Here is an 18,333-nt window from a genome sequence, read left to right as displayed (position 1 = left end):
CGCTCCGCTCCTCTGGTTCTAATGTTCTCACTGTGCCTTGTTCTTGCTTGTCTTGCTTGTCCCACCGTCGATCCCTGGCCCACATCCAACTTCTGGCCCCGAACGCCCTCCCTCCTCAAATCCACCAAACAATCACCCTTTCCCCGTTCAAGGCCCTACTGAAGGCTCACATCCTCCAAGAGGCCTTCCCAGACTAAGCGCCCCCTTTCCTCAGCTCCCCCTCCCTTCTGCATCATCTCAACTCGCTCCCTGTGCTCTACTCCCCTTTCCCCACCCCACAGCACTTGTGTATATATATATATATATACATATCTATAATTCTATTTATTTATATTAATGCCTGCTTACTTGTTTTGATGTGTATATATCTATAATGCTATTTATATTGATGCCTGTTTACTTGTTTTGATGTCTGTCTCCCCCCTTCTAGACTGTAAGCCCTGTGTGGGCAGGGACTGTCTCTCTTTATTGCTGAATTGTATTTTCTAAACACTTAGTACAGTGCTCTGCACACAGTAAGTGCTCAATATATACGATTGAATGAATGAATGAATGAAGGAATGCGGGAAGGCCTCTTGGAGAAGATATGCCTTCCATAAGGCTTTGAAGAAGGGGAGAATAATTGTCTGTCGGATTTGAGAAGGGAGGGCATTCCAGGCCAGAGGCAGGACATGGGCGAGAGGTCGGCAGCGAGATAGACGAGACTGAGGTATAATGAGAAGGTTACCATTACAAGATCTGTCTCTCTCTACGTGTGATATTCCCCAACCTCTACTGATGTCCACCCTAACCCTCCCAATTCCCTTATACTTGCTTTGACACATAAGCACTGGAGCAGAGCCTGGTCCTCAGGAGGAATGGGGACCTCAAGGGGCAAGTGAGTCTATTAGCCAGCCCATCCCTGCTGCGGCAGACAGAAGCAGCGTGGTTCAGTGGAAAGAGCCCGGGTTTGGGAGTCAGAGGTCGTGGGTTCTAATCCCGGCTCCGCCACTTGGCAGCTGTGTGACTTTGGGCAAGTCATTTAACTTCTCTGTGCCTCATTTACCTTATCTGTAAAATGGGGATTAAAACTGTGAGCCCCACATGGGACAACCTGATCACCTTATATCCTCCCCAGTGCTTAGAACAGTGCTTTGTACATAGTAAGCGCTTAACAAATATCACCATTATTATTAATAAGGTCTTGCTCATTTCTTCTCTATTCCCGACAAAGACTCACAGCACAGTTGGTAGGGACTGCTTTCTGTTTGCACAGGCTCATCGGATGGGGCAAGGAGGAATAACAGCAGCAGAAATAAGTAAGAGTTATGAGAAAAGCACTGAATAATGATTAACATAATGATGATAATGAGACACTCCAAATACTATGGCCTCTCCTGAAGCCAGACCAGCTGTTCATCACTCCCAGTCTGGAAGGGAAAAGAGAGGACCCACAATGAAGGCACTTTTCAGACTAAACTGTTGCAACACTGACCTAGTACACAGAGCACAGGCCTGGGAGTCAGAAGGACCTAGGTTCTAATCCTGGCTCTGCCACTTGTCTGCTGTGTGACCTAGGACGTGTCATTTAACATCTCAGTGCTTCAGTTACCTCATCTGTATAATGGGAATGAAGATTGTGAGCCCCATGTGGGAGAGGGACTGGTTAGCTTGCGTATACCCCAGCACTTAATAGAGAAGCAGCGTGGCTCAGTGGAAAGAGCCCGGGTTTGGGAGTCAGAGGTCATGGGTTCGAATCCCGACTCCACCACTTGTCAGCTATGTGACTGTGGGCAAGTCACTTCACTTCTCTGGGCCTCAGTTCCCTCATATGGAAAATGGGGATGAAGACTTTGACCCTCACGTGGGACAACCTGATGACCCTGTATCTACCCCAGTGCTTAGAACAGTGCTCTGCACATACTAAGCGCTTAACAAATACCAACTTAATACAGTGCCTGGCATATAATAAGTGCCTAACAAATGCCATTAAGAAAAAAACAAAACCAAAAAAACACAAGCGTACCCCTCATTGTCTGGATCGGGGAGAATCAGACTCCTAAAAGACCTTTAGCAGTTTAAACGATGTGGTGTTTATGCTAATTATGGTGTTTCTGTTAAGCACTTTCTATGTGCCAAGCGCTGACATAGATACAAGTTTATCAGGTCGGACACAGTCTCTGTCCCACAAGAGGCTCATGATCTAGGTTTACAATTTAATGTGGATATAGAACTTTCCAAATGCCTTTCTCACCATGTATTTAATAAAGTGGTCCTTCATTCAAAGACAGCATGGCCAATGGTGAGACTGCATCTATGATCTTCAGTTTCTTTGAAAAAGAATCACTTGCAGGCTTTGTCCGTGAAAATGCATTAGTGCACCTTTACCGGCTTCTTTCCATTCAAGTGAGCATTGCTCAAACACAGATGCTTCTGAGGAGGGGGGTATGTCTTACTGCCAGCAAGACATGCACTTGAGTTGGTTTTGCAGCAGCGATTATGAGCTGTACCTAATCGTCCACAGGCTCTAGGCCAGGTCCCTTCACCCAGGCAGGTAAGGAGAACAGGTGAGGTCTGTAATTTCAGAACTGGATATATTTGAGGCCTCAGCAGCAACAGATGCTCCTGTACCTTCACACATTTGCTACAGAATTGCTGACCGGATTGCTTAGAGTGGCTTATTATCGGTTGGTTGATCTTTTCCACTTTTCGTTGATGTTACTGATAGTGCTAATTAGTGACCTTTGCAAAGCAAAGCCCAGAGACCCTCTGAAATAGAGAGAAGTAATGCCAAGCATAGGAATGCCTATACTCTTATCTCTCCCACCTCTTTTCCCCTTTTCATTCTGTTCCTCTGGCTTGGATCTTCCTCTTTTCCCAAATCTGACAGACCACAGCTCTTCCCACAGCCTCTTAAATCCAACTCCTCCAACACATCCTCCCCAGTTAATTTCCCAACACTCTAACTCTATGAAAGGATCTTTTCTTGTCTTATGCCATCGAGTCGCTTCCAACCTAAAGCGACACCACGGACACATCTCTCCCAGGACCGCCCGCTCTCCATCTGCGATCGTTCTGGTAGTGGATCCATAGAGTTTTCTTGGTCAAAATCTGGAAGTGCTTTACCATTGCTGCCTCCTGCACAGTAAACTCCAGTCCCTATCCTCGACTCTCTCCCATTACACTGCTGCCCAGCATGGGTGAGTTTTGCCTTGAAGCAGATTGCCTACCACTTGCTAGCCACTGCCCAAGTCAGGAATGGAATGGACAGGCCTCTGCTTGACTCTCCCACCCCTAGCCGAGACTGGTAGAGTACTGGACACTCTCCAGGTGCGACCCTGAGAGGGGAATAAAAGGATCAGCCAACTCTAATCCTTATAAACATATTTATACTTATCCTTGCTGTTCATATATTTTTAGCTATTATTTATTTTGACCTCTCATTGTAAATATTTTTGTCTCCACCATCAGAGTGAAAGCTCCTTATGGGCAAGGAGTTTATCAGTTCTTTATTCTGTCCTTCTCAAGCACCTAGCACAGTGCACTGAGCTAAGGGACATTCAATAATCACTACCTACAACCACTATTGCTATTACTAATTCCACCACCACCACCATAACTACTAAATTCCCTGCCGAATATCTGCTGTGTACTGGAGAAAAATTGACTCACTAACAGCAAAGGCCTTCCCAGATTTAGCCCCGGCCCCTTCCTCTTCTCCCACTCCCTTCTGTGTCACCCTGGCTTGCTCCCTTTGTTCTTCCCCGCTCCCATCCCCACAGCACTTTTGTACATATCTGGCATTTATTCATTTACTTAATGTCCATCTCCCCCACCCTACAGACTGCCAGCTCATTGTGGGCAGGGGATGTGTCTGCTTATTGTTGTACTGTACGCTCCCAAGCACTTAGTACAGGGCTCTGCACACGGTAAATGCTCAATAAATATGATTGAATGAAGCTATCTCTTTAGAGAGCTATATTCTTTGCAAGTACCAAATGCTGTGAGGACTCGGCACTGTGAGGTTCAGGGATAAAAGTAAAAAATAAAAATAAAAAATAAATTCTTAAGAATTTTCCCAGGCACTTGCAGCATTGATTGCTGGGACTGAAGTAGCTGGAAATAGGCTCTCAGAAAAGGGTACTTATTCTCCCAAGAACCTGGTTTAGTTCTCTCTACAAAGTAGGTGGAGATTCTGATGGATTAAAATTTCCCGTTGGCTGTGTTGCCCCACCTCAATTTCAATCTTACCGGTAGGCATCGGCTTCCTCAGAGCTGTAGGGCTGGGATCTTTTACAGTCTCAGCCTGGAGTTTAGAAGCTGGGCCCAGGAAAGAAACTTTAAGAATGAGATCACATGACATGTAAACCCTTCATGGCTATCTTTAGCCATTTTATTGCTCATTAGCACTGTCATCAACTACAGTTTGCTGGCCAGCTAGTAGCCCGAAGGGAGATGAAACTCTAAGCTGTCAAGTTTCCTTCTTTTAACAGCTCTGCTAAGGGTTTTGGTGGAGAAGTTGAAAGTATGGTTTAAGTGAAGTTTCAGGATTGTCTGGAGGTTTCAGAAAATGGCACCCTTCTCTCCTCCTGATTACCATAAACAATATTTCTCTCTGACCTTACCCTCTTAAAACTTTTAGTGGATATTTATTGGCTTCCCTGGAGGGAACGGTACCTTGTGGTGAAGCAGTGTGGCTTAGTGGAAAGAACATGGGTTTGGGAGTCAGAGGATGTGGGTTCTAATCCCGGCTCTGCCTCTTGTCTGCTGTGTGACCTTGGGCAAGTCACTTCACTTCTCTATGCCTCAGTTACCTCATCTGTTAAATGGAGATTAAGACAGCAATCCCACGTGAAACAACCTGATTACCTTGTATCTACCTCAGTGCTTAGAACAGTGCTTGACCCATAGTAAGTGTTTAACAAATACCATCATCATTATTATTATTATTGCTGTGAGGGATACCTCATTTCCAGTTCAGCCTAACATTTTGCTCATTAAAAAGCTGTGCCTTTTCCTTGGTTAAAAACCACCATCTTTTCTTTTTATTGCTCATTCCTGAAAACTAAACTAAACAGCAGCAGCGTGCCTGCTTTATTTATAGACAAGACACCTGCCTTCCCACCAACAAATATTTTATAACATTCAAACATGCAAACCCATTATGACACCATTGGTTGGACTGGACAGCGGTAATCATCTTGGGTAACAGAAGTGGCGGGGCTTGTAGGCTGCCTATTCTGACCACCGGGCAGGGTTTGGATTAGGAAGGGTCTCCTCCATAACCACCAACCCAAAACTTCCTCCTTGGAGGGCAAAGGCTGAAAGAGCAATCATTCAATCAATCAATCAGTGGAATTCATTGAGTGCTTACTGTGCAGAGCTCTGTACTAAGCACTTGGGAGAGTACAGTATAATAAAGATGGGCGATGCGATCTCTGCTACAAGGAGCTGAGAGTTTACAGGGGTTAGGTATGGGAATTCAAAACTGATTAGGGGGAAACGTGGAGAGAATAGGAAAGCACACATCACACCTCGAGGAGAGGAAGTGGCAGTTGCCTTCAGAAGGAGAAGCAGCATGATGTAGTGGATAGAGCTTGGGCCTGGGAGTCAGAAGGTCAAGGGTTCTAATTCTACTCCACTACTTGTCTGCTGTGTGATCTTGGGCAAGTCACTTCACTTCTCTGGGCCTCAGTTCCCTTATCTGTAAAATAGGGATTGAGACTGTGATCCTCACATGGGACGGGGACTGTGTCCAATCCTATTTTGTACTAACCCCAGTGCTTAGTACAGTATCTGGCACACAATAAGCATTAGAGAAGCAGCGTGCCTCAGTGGAAAGAGCGGGGGCTTGGGATTCAGAGGTCATGGGTTCAAATCCCAGCTCTGCCGCTTGTCAGCTATGTGACTGTGGGCACATCACTTAACTTCTCTGTGCCTCAGTTCCTTCATCTGTAAAATGGGGATTAAGATTGTAAACCTCACGTGGGACAACCTGATTACCCTGTATTTCCTCCAGCGCTTAGAACAGTGCTCTGCACATAGTGATTGCTTAACAAATACCAGCATCATTATGTCTACGGCCATACCACCCTGAACGCACCCGATCTCATCTGATCTTGGAAGTTAAGCAGGCCTGGTTAGTACCTGGATGGGAGACCACCTGGCAATACCGGGTGCTGGAGGCTTTTGAGAAGCAGCATGGCTTAGTAGAAAGAGTATGGGCTTGGGAGTCAGAGCACGTGGTTTCTAATCCCACCTAGGCCACTTGTCTGCTGTGTGACCTTGGGCAAGTCACTTAATTTCTCTGTGCCTCAGTTACCTCATCTGTAAATTAGGGATTAAGACTGAGAGCCCCATGTGGGACAACCTGTTTACCTTGCATATACCCCAATGCTTAGAACAGTACTTGGCATATAGGAAGCACTTAACAAATACCATTATTATTATTTAACAAATACTATTTAAAAAAGAGGTAAGAAATGTGTGACTCGGAGGCTGAGTGCCTTCACAAACTTGGCAATCCCCTGTCACTGAGCTGATTCCTTGCCTTCTTGGCTCTGGTTGCGAGAACAGTCTTTGTCCACATGTGGGTGACCTGGCTTTGGCTCGTTCAGCCATCTGGTTTGCAAACAGAATGCAGCGTTCTTTTGCCAGGACAGGCCCTCGGTTGTGCCAGAAAAGACAGAAACATTTACATTTCTTCCTTGATCATTATCCCAAAGTGGAATTTATTTCTATGTAGTAATTAGAAAACAAAGCATTTCCTGGTTTACAAATGCAGTTGCTAGATGAACCTTCTCCCTCTCCAAGCATCTCCTTTCTGGACTTGGAGATAAATGGACTCCTCCACTTACCCCTGACATCTGTGTGAGGAACAGCCCTATAACGTGATTGAACTCCATTGATTTTTCATAAAAGTTTAATAAGATGATACAGGTCAAAAGCTTTGCAAAATTTGTGATAAATTTCTGTGAAGACCTGAGGAAGACATAATTGAGAAAGGGGAGCCAAGTGCTTGGAGGATTTCTAGGAAGAGGAGCGAGGCAGAGTTAACTCTGGTGCTTCCCTAGGCAGGAAGCTGGCAAATTGGTGGAAAGTTCATTTGCACCTTTCAAATCTCGACAATTTTCTTTTTTCTTTTTTTCTGACTGGACTAGATCCCATTCCTCCGTAGAAATAAATGATGTAGTAATTTGCACTACCTGGGGCAGGTTGGACAGATTTCTCTGTTGATTCTGCCTTTGAGTTATTTTGCAGGCTATTAGTTGTTTAATTTGAGCAGATACAGTTAAATTATTTTCACCGGTCTACCTACTTACCCCCCCATCCCAGTAACTTACGATATATCTGTTTTCTTTGGATTCCTTCTAATTAATTTCATTTTCAGAAGAGGAAAAAAAAATTTTGTCTCCAGGTCTTCAATTTCAGAATACAGACCTTGAACTGAAATTTCAGAAAAGGCCGAAGCTTAGTTTATTCAATGAGCTTGCCAGCCTAAAGAAAGGGAATTCTGATAATAGCCTATAGAATTTTTCATTTCCTTATGTTGGGCTGTGATCTCTATGATCTTTGGATTTCGTCTGTCATGCCTTTGAGTTCCTGACATGACAAGTTACACTCAAGGCATACAATCAGTCTGAGATCATGTTCCATCACTTAAACAAAGTGTTCGTTACTGATAACAGTGTTTCCCTTAGATCCGCTTATCCTGAGAGAAGGCACCTGTTATGGTTAATAGGAGCAGAAAGACTCATTCCAATGTGACAGAGCCAAGAAGAGTTGCCATAGAAAGAGTCTGAAGACTACAAAGAGTGAGAGATAGAGAGAGAGACCACAGGGAGAGACTCTGAAGGAAAGAGATGGAAAGGACAGAGGGTTACACAGAGAGAAAGATATCAGACATTGATAATAATAATGATGATAATACAATAATAATGCCCAATAGTGGATTCTTATTATTTTATGATGATAGTGTTTGTTAGCACTTATTATGTGCCAAACACTGAGCTAAGCATTGGGGTAGATACAATATAATTGGAACTGAGGCAAGCTTACAGATTAAGGCACTAGACAATCATACTCTCCCATCCTTCCCAGCAGTGTCTCAAGAGGAGATCTCCTGCCTTCTCTCAAAAATCCACCCCCTCCAAATGTGCATCCCACCCCATCCCTTAGCTCCTTGTCAAAATACTTGCTCCCTTCCAAAGTAGCGTGGCTCAGTGGAAAGAGCCCGGGCTTGGGAGTCAGGGGTCATGGGTTCAAATCCTGACTCTGCCACTTGTCAGCTGTGTGACTGTGGGCAAGTCACTTCACTTCTCTGGTCTTTAGTTCCCTCATCTGTAAAATGGGGATGAAGACTGTGAGCCTCACATGGGACAACCTGATGACCCTGTATCTACCCCATCGCTTAGAACAGTGCTCTGCACATAGTAAGCGCTTAACAAATACCAACATTATTATTATTATTATTATTCCCTCCCTGACTGTGATCTTCAACTGTTCACTCTCCACTGGCTTCTTCCCCACTGCTTTCAAGCATGTTCATGTCTCCCCTAGTCTAAAAATACCCCCCCTTGACTCCATTATTACCTCCAGCTATTGCCCCATCTCCCTCCTACCATTCCTCTCCAAACTCCTTGAGTGAGATGTCTACACCTGCTGTCTCAAATTCTTCTCCAATTCTCTCCTTGACCCCTTCCAATCTGTCTTCTGTCCCCTTCACTCCACAGAAACCACCCTCTCAAAGGTCACCAATGATCTTCTTGCCAAATCCAACAGCCTCTACTCTATCTTAATCCTCTTTGACTTCTTAGCTGCCTTCAACACTGTTGACCACCCCCTTCTCCTGGAAATATTATCCAACCTTGGCTTTGCTGACACTGTCCTCTCCTGGTTCTCCACCTACCTCACTAGCTGATAATTCTCAGTCTCTTTTGTGGGCTCCTCCTCTGCCTCACACCCTCTAACTTCAGTCTATACTTCAGTCTACAATGATGCCTGGAATATCTTTCTACAGAAACGCTCTTAGCATTTCAGCCCGTTCCTCAAAAATCTGCAGTGGTTGCCTATCAACCTCCTTATCAAGCAAAAACTCCTCACTATTGACTTCAGAGCTCTCCATCACCTTGCCCCCTCCTACCTCACCTCCCTTTTCTCCTTCTATATCCCAGCCCACACACTCCACTCCTCTTGTGCTAACTTTCTCACTGTGCCTCATTCTTGCCTGTCCCACCATTGACCCCTGGCCCACTCCCTACCTCTGACCTGGAATGCTCTCCCTCCTCAAATCCACCAAACGAGCACACTTCTTCCTTCAAAGCCCTACTGAAAGCTTACCTCCTTCAGGAGGCCTTCCCAGACTGAGTCCCCCTTTTCCTCTGCTCCCCCTCCCCTCCCCATTACCCCAGCTCCCTCCTTCTGCTCTACCCCCCTCCCCACCCCGCAGCACTTGTGTATATGTGTACATATTTATTATTCTATTTATTTTATTAATGATGTGTTTATATCTATAATTCTATGTATTTATATTGATGCTATTGATGCCGGTTTACTTGTTTTGATGTCTGTCTCCCCCCTTCTAGACTGTGAGCCCATTGTCGGGTAGGGATTGACTCTGTTGCTGAAGTATACTTTCCAAGAGCTTAGTACAGTGCTCTGCACACAATAAGTGCTCAGAAAATACAATTGAATGAATGAATAAATTAACTGTGGGTGTCCCTGAAGGCTCAATTCTGGGTCCCCTTCTATTCTTCATCTACACCCACTCCCTTGGAGAACTCATTCTCTTACATGGCTTCACCTGCCATCCTTATGCAGATAATTCCCAAATCTACATCTCCAGCCCTGATTTCTCTCCCTCTCTAGAGTCTCACATTTTTACCTGCCTTCAAGACATCTCTACCTGGATGTCCTGCCATCATCTCAAATTTAACATGTCCAAAATAAAACACCTATCTTCAGTAAATACAATTGAATGAATGAATAAATTTCCTTTTCTCCCTCTCCCTTTTACATCACCCTTATTGGCTTCTTTTAGTCTCCTCCACCTTTAGCCCCACAACACTTGTGTACATATCAGTAATTTATTTATATTAATGTCTGTCTCCCCCTCTAGACTCTCCCAAGCACTTAGTTCAGTGTTCTGCACTCAGTAAATGCAAATGATTGATAATTTAGAATTCACTCTTTTGGTACGGTGCTCTGCACGCAGTAAATAGTAAATATGATTGATTGGTTGGTTGATTGATTGATTGAAAGGTTTACTGGCATAAATTTCAAAGGAAGATTCACTTATCCCCAGGGATATTGTCAGTGTAGACTGGTCTAGGCAGTGGGAACAGGAGAAGGTAAGTAAAGCAAGAATTAAAACTGCATCTGCTACAGCCGTTACTTTAATAATTGACCTGAAATCCTGGTGCGGAGCTCCTCCGAGAAAGGATGGAAAATGGTGAGTCAGCAGGGATTGTAAATTTACTGATCTTTCTCTGCTACTGCTATTGCCCTGTGGGAAGCCTACAGCTAGCTGGAAGATGCCTATACCAATGCCAATGGGCTCTTCGCTAGATTTTCATGCTATCAGGAGCTCCAGCCCATTTCATTTACCTTTTCTGCCAGCAACCTCTGTTGTATCATTCCTTCCCAAGTGCTTAAACATACAGTGCTCTGAAAACTGCAAGCACTCAGTAAATACCATTGATTGATTGATAGATAGAGCTCCAGGTTATGTGCAGAGGAAGTCTCTATGGTAGAGCTTTGAGCTCTGTAAGTGAGTGTGTTGAACGTTTGTGTTGGGGGGTGGGAGGGCCTCCTCCCTGCCAGATGAGAGGAAAAGACGTACCATTTTCTCTGGGGATTTAGCCAACCCATTTCTGTGGGTGTAAAGGTTGCGTTGAGTGAAGGAGGTGCAAGAAGAAGCCCAAAGACCACTCCACAACTCTCATAGACTTTAAGAAATTCTACTGAGATTATCATTAAGTCCAACCCGGGGAATTTGAATAAATTTGGCTGCCTTGAAAAGTATGCCTTCTGGGAGTCAGAAGGTCCTGGGTTCTAATCCTAGCTCCGCCACCCTTCTTCTGTGTGACCTTGGGCAAGTCGCTTATCTTCTCTGTCCTCCGTTACCTCATTTCTAAAATGGGGATTAAGACTGTGAGCTTAATAGCTTGTATCTACACCAGCACTTAGTAAAGTGCCTGTCACCTAGTAAGCACTTAACAAATACTACAATCATCATCATCTTCATCACCACTTAACAAATACCGTTAAAATATAATCTGAGATGGCTTCGTCATGGCAGGGTCATGTCTGGGCAGGAATGCCCTGACTGCTCCATCTATCACCAATCCTTCTGAAAGAGAAATTTGTTTTTAATACTTAGAGAGGCTGAATAGATTATCTCCTCCCTCTAGACCGCAAGCTTCTTGTGAGCAGGGAACATGTTGACCAACTCTGTTATATTGTACTCTTCGAAATCCTTAGTACAGTGCTCTGCACAGAGTAAGCACTCAATAAATACTATTGATTGATTGATTGATTAAACAATCATAGACAGACCGCAGGTGTCATTTTTCTCCTACTGTAGAAAAATACAAACTTCAGGACTATTTGTAGTTCACCTTTACCATCAATCAATCCTATTTTTATTGAGTGTGCCGAGTACTGTACTAAGTACTTGGGAGAGTACAATACAAATAGAGTATCCCATATCCCTTCTGCCATTTGTGGTGAACCCACACCAAGCTGCCTTGTTAGTGAATGTTTGTGATCCTGTGAATGACAAGAAGGAAGAAATTGGCAAAGGTACTGATAGGCTCTACCTGAGACAGGTGATTGCTGGCCTATGGGGGCAGAGCATGGAGGGAGGTGTGGCTTTCTCTCCCTGTTCTACCCGGTAATGGGTCTGGACCCATCAAAGACTGCAACGTAGAGCCAAAGCTGCAACACCTAAGGCAGATAAAAGGTGGTTGCTCAGAATCGCAAGGAAGTTTATCAGAGTCGCAGGGAGGCATGCAGAGAGCATGCAGAGAACATGCAGAGAGCATGCAGAGAACATGCGGAGAAGCAACACTGCCACGCTGAAACAGCTGGAGCAGAAGCATGCAGAGGAGAAGCAAGAAGGAAGCACGCAAGAGAGCAAGCATTCAAGCAGAAGCAGCACTCAAAAGCAGCAGAAGGCAGTAGCACCTGGAAGCAGAAAGAAGAAGCATTGGCAGAACGGGTTCCCCTGACCAGCAAACTGGTATTGGACCCTTGGTGGACTGGAGTGAGTTTGTGTATGTTTCACTCCCTTGCATGTTGGTAAAACTAAGTAAAAAACTTTCCCCAGTAACCTTGGTGGTAAGAGGTGTGGTTTGAGTCTACTACTTGTCATGGAGGCTCCCCCAGACCAGGAAGGTCCTGGTTGGTACGAACTGGAGGCTTGTGACACCATTCCTCTCCAAACTCCTCGAGTGAGTTGTCTACCCCTGCTGTCTCAAATTCTTTTCCTTCAGTTCTGTCTTTGACCCCCTCCAATCTGGCTTTCACCCCCTTTGCCCCACTGAATCTGCCCTCCCAAAGGTCACAAATGATCTCCTTTTTGCCAAATCCAGTGACTTCTACTCCATCCTAATCCTCCTCAACCTCTCAGTTGATTTTGACACTGCGGACCACCCCCTAATCCTGGAAACTATCCAATTTTGCCTTCACTGACACTGTCCTCTCCTGGTTCTTCTATGTCTCTGGCTGCTTATTCTTATTCTCTTTTGAGGGCTCCTCCAGTGCCTCCCACACTCTAACTGTGGGAGCCCCTCAAGGTGCAGTTCTGGGTGGCCTTCTCTTCTCCATCTACACCCATTTCCTTGAGGAACCTATTCTCTCCCATGGCTTCAACTACTCTCTCTATTCCCAAATCTACATCTCCAGCTCTGATTGTTCTCTTTCTTTGCAGTCTCACATTTACTCCTACCTTCAGAACATTTCTTCTAGGTTGTCCTGTTGACATCTCAAACCTAGCATGTCCAAAACAGAACTCCTCATAGTTCCACACAAATCTTGTCCTCCCCGTGACTTTCCCATCACTGGAGATGGCCACATCATCCTTCATGTCTTGCAAGCCTGTAACCTTGGCATTATTCATTCAATAGTATTTATTGAGCGCTTACTATGTGCAGAGCACTGTATTAAGCGCTTGGGATGAACAAGTCGGCATTATCCTGGACTCATCTCACTCATTCAACCCACATATTCAATTTAGCACCAAATTCTGTTGTTTCAACCCTCACAGCATAGCTAAAATCTGCCCTTTTCTCTCCATCCATGCAGCATGGTCTAGTGGCAAGAGCATAGACTTGGAAGTCAGAGGACATGGGCTCTGCCACTTGTCTGTTGTGTGATCTTGGACAAGTTGCTTAATTTCTCTGTACAACAGTTAACTCATCTGTAAAATGTGGATTAAGATTGTGAGCCCTCTGTAAGCCAGGAACTGTGTCCTATCTGATGACCTCGTATCTACCCCATTGCTTAGAACAGTGCTTGGCACAAGGTAAGTGCTTAACAAATACCATTATTGTTATGTTTACTAATCCAAGCGCTTTTCCTATCCTGCCTTGATTACTGCATCAATTCCTTGCTGACCTCCCTGACCCCTGTCTTTCCACTCCAGTTCAACCTTCACTCTGATGCCCAGATCATTTTTCTACAAAATTGTTTAGTCTATGTTTCCCCATGCCTTAAGAACCTCCAGTTGTTACCCATCCACCTTTGCACCAAACAGAAACTCCTTAGCACCAGCTTTAAAGCCCTCAATCACCTTGCTCCCTCCTCCTATACCTCTTTGATTTCCCACTACAACCCAACCCATGCACTTCTCTCCGCTAATGCTAACCTACTCACTGTACCTTGATCACCTCTCTCTCACCACCAACTTTTTGCCCACATCCTGCCTCTGGCCTGGAATGACCCCTTCTTCATATATGACAGAAGATCACTCTCCCCACCTTCAAAGTCTTATTAAAAGCACATCTCCTTCAAGAGTGCTTCCCTGCCTACACCCTCATGTCCTCTAATTGAATGAATGAATCCCACTTCCCCCTGCATCCTCACCCTTACACTTAGATTTGCATCCTTTATTCACTCCTTCCTCAGCCCCAAAGCACTTAAGTCCATATCCATTATTCCCAAGCCCTGTCCTCTTCCTGACTTCCCTATCACTGTGGACGGTACGACCATCCTTCCTGTCTCTCAAGTCTGCAACTTCGGTGTCATCTTTGACTCGGCTCTCTCATTCACCCCACACATCCAATCCGTCACCAAGTTCTGCCGGTCTCACCTTTGTAATATCACCAAGATCCACCCTTTCCTCTCCACCCAAACAGCTCTCTTACTGGTACAGGCTCTCATAATATCCCGGCTGGGTTATTGTGTCAGCCTTCTCTCTGATCTCCCTTCCTCCTGTCTCTCCCCACTCCACTCTATTCTTCATTCCGATGCCCGGCTCATCTTCCTGCAGAAATGCTCTGGGCATGTCACTCCCCTTCTTAAAAACCTCCAGTGGTTGCCTATCGACCTCCGCACGAAACAAAAACTTCTCACTCTAGACTACAAGGCTCTCCATCACCTTGCCCCCTCCTACCTCTCCTCTCTTCTCTCTTTCTACTGCCCACCCTGCATGCTCCGCTCCTCTGCCGCCCACCTCCTCACCGTCCCCCATTCTCGCCTATCCCGCCGTCGACCCCTGGGCTACGTCCTCCCGTTGTCCTGGAATGCCCTCCCTCCTCACCTTCGCCAAACTAATTCTCTTCCCTTCTTCAAAGCCCTACTGAGAGTTCACCTCCACCAAGAGGCCTTCCCAGACTGAGCTTCCCCTTTTCCCTCTGCTCCCTCTGCTGCCTCTCTACCCCCGCCCCCCCGCTGTTCACCTACCCTCAGCTAAGCCCCCTTTTCCCCCCCTTTCCCTCTGCTCCTCCCCCCTCCCTCCCCTCCCCTCAGCACTGTGCTCGTCCGCTCATTTGTATATTTTTTATTACCCTATTTATTTTGTTAATGAGATGTACATCCCCTTGATTCTATTTATTGCTATTGTTTTTGTCTGTCTCCCCCGATTAGACTGTAAGCCTGTCAAAGGGCAGGGACTGTCTCTATCTGTTGCCGAATTGTACATTCCAATCGCTTAGTACAGTGCTCTGCACATAGTAAATGCTCAGTAAATACTATTGAATGAATGAATGAATTTATTAATTTATTTATTTATATTAATGTCTGTCCTCCTCACGACTGTAAGCTTGCTGTGGGCAGGGAGCATATTGTATTCTCCCAAGAACTTAGTACAGTGCTCTGCACTCAGTAAATGCTTAATAGATCTGATTGACTGATTGATAGATGCGATGCCTACCCATAAGGAGTTTACAGTCTATAGGGGGAGACAGATATCAAGATAAATGACAGGAAAGGGAAATACGTTTCTCCAAGTGTGGAAAAATATAAACTTCTGCACTCTTTGCAGATGGCTTTTACCAGCGTAATTCACTTGCCTTTGGGGCTAGGGAAATATTTTGAGCTGATTTCACCTCACATCAGCAGACTCTCAGCAGGCTCCCAGAAGGCTCATCTGGAGCCAAGGGTCAAAATATGTTTCTGCTTCTCTGAGAAAGTCTTCCAACTCAACAGGCTATTATCAGTCAGTGATTTAATTCCTATGTGCTTGTGCTGCTTCCTGCTATATTCTTGTTCCTCTTGCTGCTCCCACTATGTGTAAGTCATTTTTGCCTGCCTTTCTCCTCTATTAAACTTAAGTGCTTTGGGCAGGGTACCTGTCTTGCATCTACTTTACTCTCCCGAATGTGTTTAGTGTGGTGCTTACCATTCAGTAGGTGCTCAATAAATACTACTGATGAATTGGTTGACTGATCAGAGGAGGTCAGTGGCAGACACAATGACTTTGAAGGGAAAAAACAATGAAGAAAGAAAAAGAGAAAGAAAGGAAAGTTTATCATCTCTCTAACATGAGGGAGGACTGGGCATGTCTGCATATGTGTGTGTCCGAGAGAGAGAGAGAGGGAAAGAGAGATTTCTGTTCCCTCCATTTTGCTCTGCCCTTGGCAATGGAGAAACATAGCTATAGTTGAGGTTGTGGTGCACTTCTGTACAGTGTTGTTTTTTGGTCAAGAGACAGAAAGAAAATAAGTGCTTGAGAATGGGCTAACTAGAAAAGAGGGGAATGTACAGGCAAAAGGCTTTTCCAGAAGTTTGAATTCATGGAATTTATTTAGGGTTAAAAGGCCAGACCTACCTGTGCCAGTAAATTACAGCACTAGGAAGTTGTGCAAGTACTGGTTAATGGGCATTAGCTAATTATAGCCAAAAAACAGTGGGTCTCATCCTGCGGATGTACAATGTAACTTTCTTGAGAAACATAGTTGATAACTACATAGTATGCTAGTTTATGTAACCAACTTTTTAGAGGACTGTATTAAAAAATGGAAGGACAAGCAATTAGAATTTAACAGAGTTGGACTTTGATTTGTTTGGGATTCTATAGTTACCTTGTAAATAGCTGCAAGAAATCTCTGCCTGTTAATATTTTCTTCAGTTTACAAAATACACATTGCCCCTGCTCCAATTCACCTTTTGCTTTCTCATCTCATACCCTCCCCAGCCTTCCCCACCTTCTGTTCCTGCTGCTCCTGCTATCACTGGGATTAGAGAACAGGAGTAGTGACCTGCAGAGCCCATTCAGGGGAATGTAGAAACTGCAAACAAACTAACCAGGCAGGGAAAACAGGGCAGAGCACTGGGATTTAGCTCTGATCCCCATTCCAGTGTTTCTAGGCCCTCTATGACAAATGGTCACCAGGGCCTAAATAATAATAATTATAATGATAACAATAATAAAAACTATGGTATTTAAGCGTTTACTATGTGCCAGGCACTCTACTAAACGCTGGGGTGGGTACAAACAAATTGGGTTGAACACAGTCCCTTGTCCCTAGTAGGGCTCACAGTCTCAATCCCCATTTTACAGATGAGGCAAAAGAGGCACAGGGAAGTTAAGTGACTTGCCTAAAGTCACACAGCATGTAAGTGCCAGAGCCGGGATTAGAACCCATGAACTTCTGACTCCCAGGCCCTTGCTCTGAGTGTCAGCAGCCGTAATTTATGTATTTATGTTATTGTTTGTCTCCCCTTCTAGACTGTAAGCTCATAGCGGGCAGGGAATGTGTCTGCTTTATTGCTATATTGTACTCTCCCAAGCGCTTAGTACAATGCTTTGCACACAGTAAGTGATTGATTATTTGTTATGTGTTTCTTATGGGCCAAGCACTGTACCAAGTGCTACTGGGCTCTGGCAGACTCATTTCATGTGTTTTGTTTCTAATGTAAAGGTTATCTTTAGGGAAATTCCTATCATTTCCCCAAACTTGTTGCTCTTTTGGCCACCACCCTGGGTGGTAACCCCCCAACCCCCGCACCCCCAACCCCACAACGCACATTCAGTGTAGCCTAATGGAAAAAACACAGGCTTCGTAGTCAGAGATGGTGAGTTCTAATTCTGGATCCACCATTTACTTGCTATGTGACCTTGGGCAGGTCACTTCGTTTCTCTGTGTCTCAGTTCCCTCATCTGCAAAATGGAGATTCATTACCTGTTCTTCCTCTTACTTTGTGAGCCTCATGTTTGACCTGATTAGCCTGTATCTACCCCAGTGCTTAGTACAGTGCTTGGCATATAGTAAGCTCTTAATAAATAGCATAATTATTATTATTAATTATTCTACTGATAAGGTGCTGGACCTTTCTGGAGCTGTGTCTTTCTGAAATGCTGGAGGATGGGATTTTTGGGGAGAGGACTGGAAACTAGGGAGATGGTGGGAGGTGGGGAAGACGGGTGGTGATTTGAAGCATGGCTGTAGACTGTAACATTTTTATGAGCAGGGAAAGTATTAACTCTGTTACATTGTACTTTCCCAAGCTCTTAGTATGTACAATTGATTGATTGACTGATTGATAGGTGACCTTAAAGCAATCTCCCTTCCTGCCTCAAAAATCCTTTTAATTTAGAAAAGAACCCAGAAACTTCAGTTTCTTCCCAGGCCCTATTTCCTCCTGGAAGTGACTGGCCATGGATCTAAACACTTAGTACAGTGTCAAGCGTATATTACGTTGCTCTCCACCTGGTAAGCACTCAATAAATGTGATTGGCTGACTGCAACCTAAATTATTTTAGTTCCTGAGAGTCTAGGCATCTCTTTGATTGTTTTCATGGCTGATCGGTAACCACTTAACAAATCTCCTTCAGAGCAACAGCAAGGCCAATCAGAACCTGCCAGAGCTGTTTAGTGCCCTGAGTAAAGTGAATTCAGATTTTACCCAGTT

At 44.7% G+C, this 18,333-nt stretch overlaps 1 non-coding gene and 1 pseudogene across 1 annotated transcript; one reads left to right on the top strand and one right to left on the bottom strand.

Moving 5' to 3' along the window:
* Positions 1 to 3,189: 3,189 nt before the first annotated feature.
* On the bottom strand, positions 3,190 to 3,327 carry LOC114811412. Its single transcript, XR_003759116.1, has one exon. It is a non-coding gene; the product is annotated as a small nucleolar RNA SNORA7 (small nucleolar RNA).
* Positions 3,328 to 6,054: 2,727 nt separating this feature from the next.
* On the top strand, positions 6,055 to 6,167 carry LOC114811365 (annotated as a pseudogene).
* Positions 6,168 to 18,333: the final 12,166 nt, after the last annotated feature.

The sequence above is a fragment of the Ornithorhynchus anatinus genome, chromosome 4 (genome assembly GCF_004115215.2).
Source record: "Ornithorhynchus anatinus isolate Pmale09 chromosome 4, mOrnAna1.pri.v4, whole genome shotgun sequence".
Lineage (NCBI taxonomy): Eukaryota > Metazoa > Chordata > Mammalia > Monotremata > Ornithorhynchidae > Ornithorhynchus > Ornithorhynchus anatinus.
Note: the sequence above shows the minus strand (reverse complement) of the source record. Positions and strands in the feature narration are given on the sequence as shown.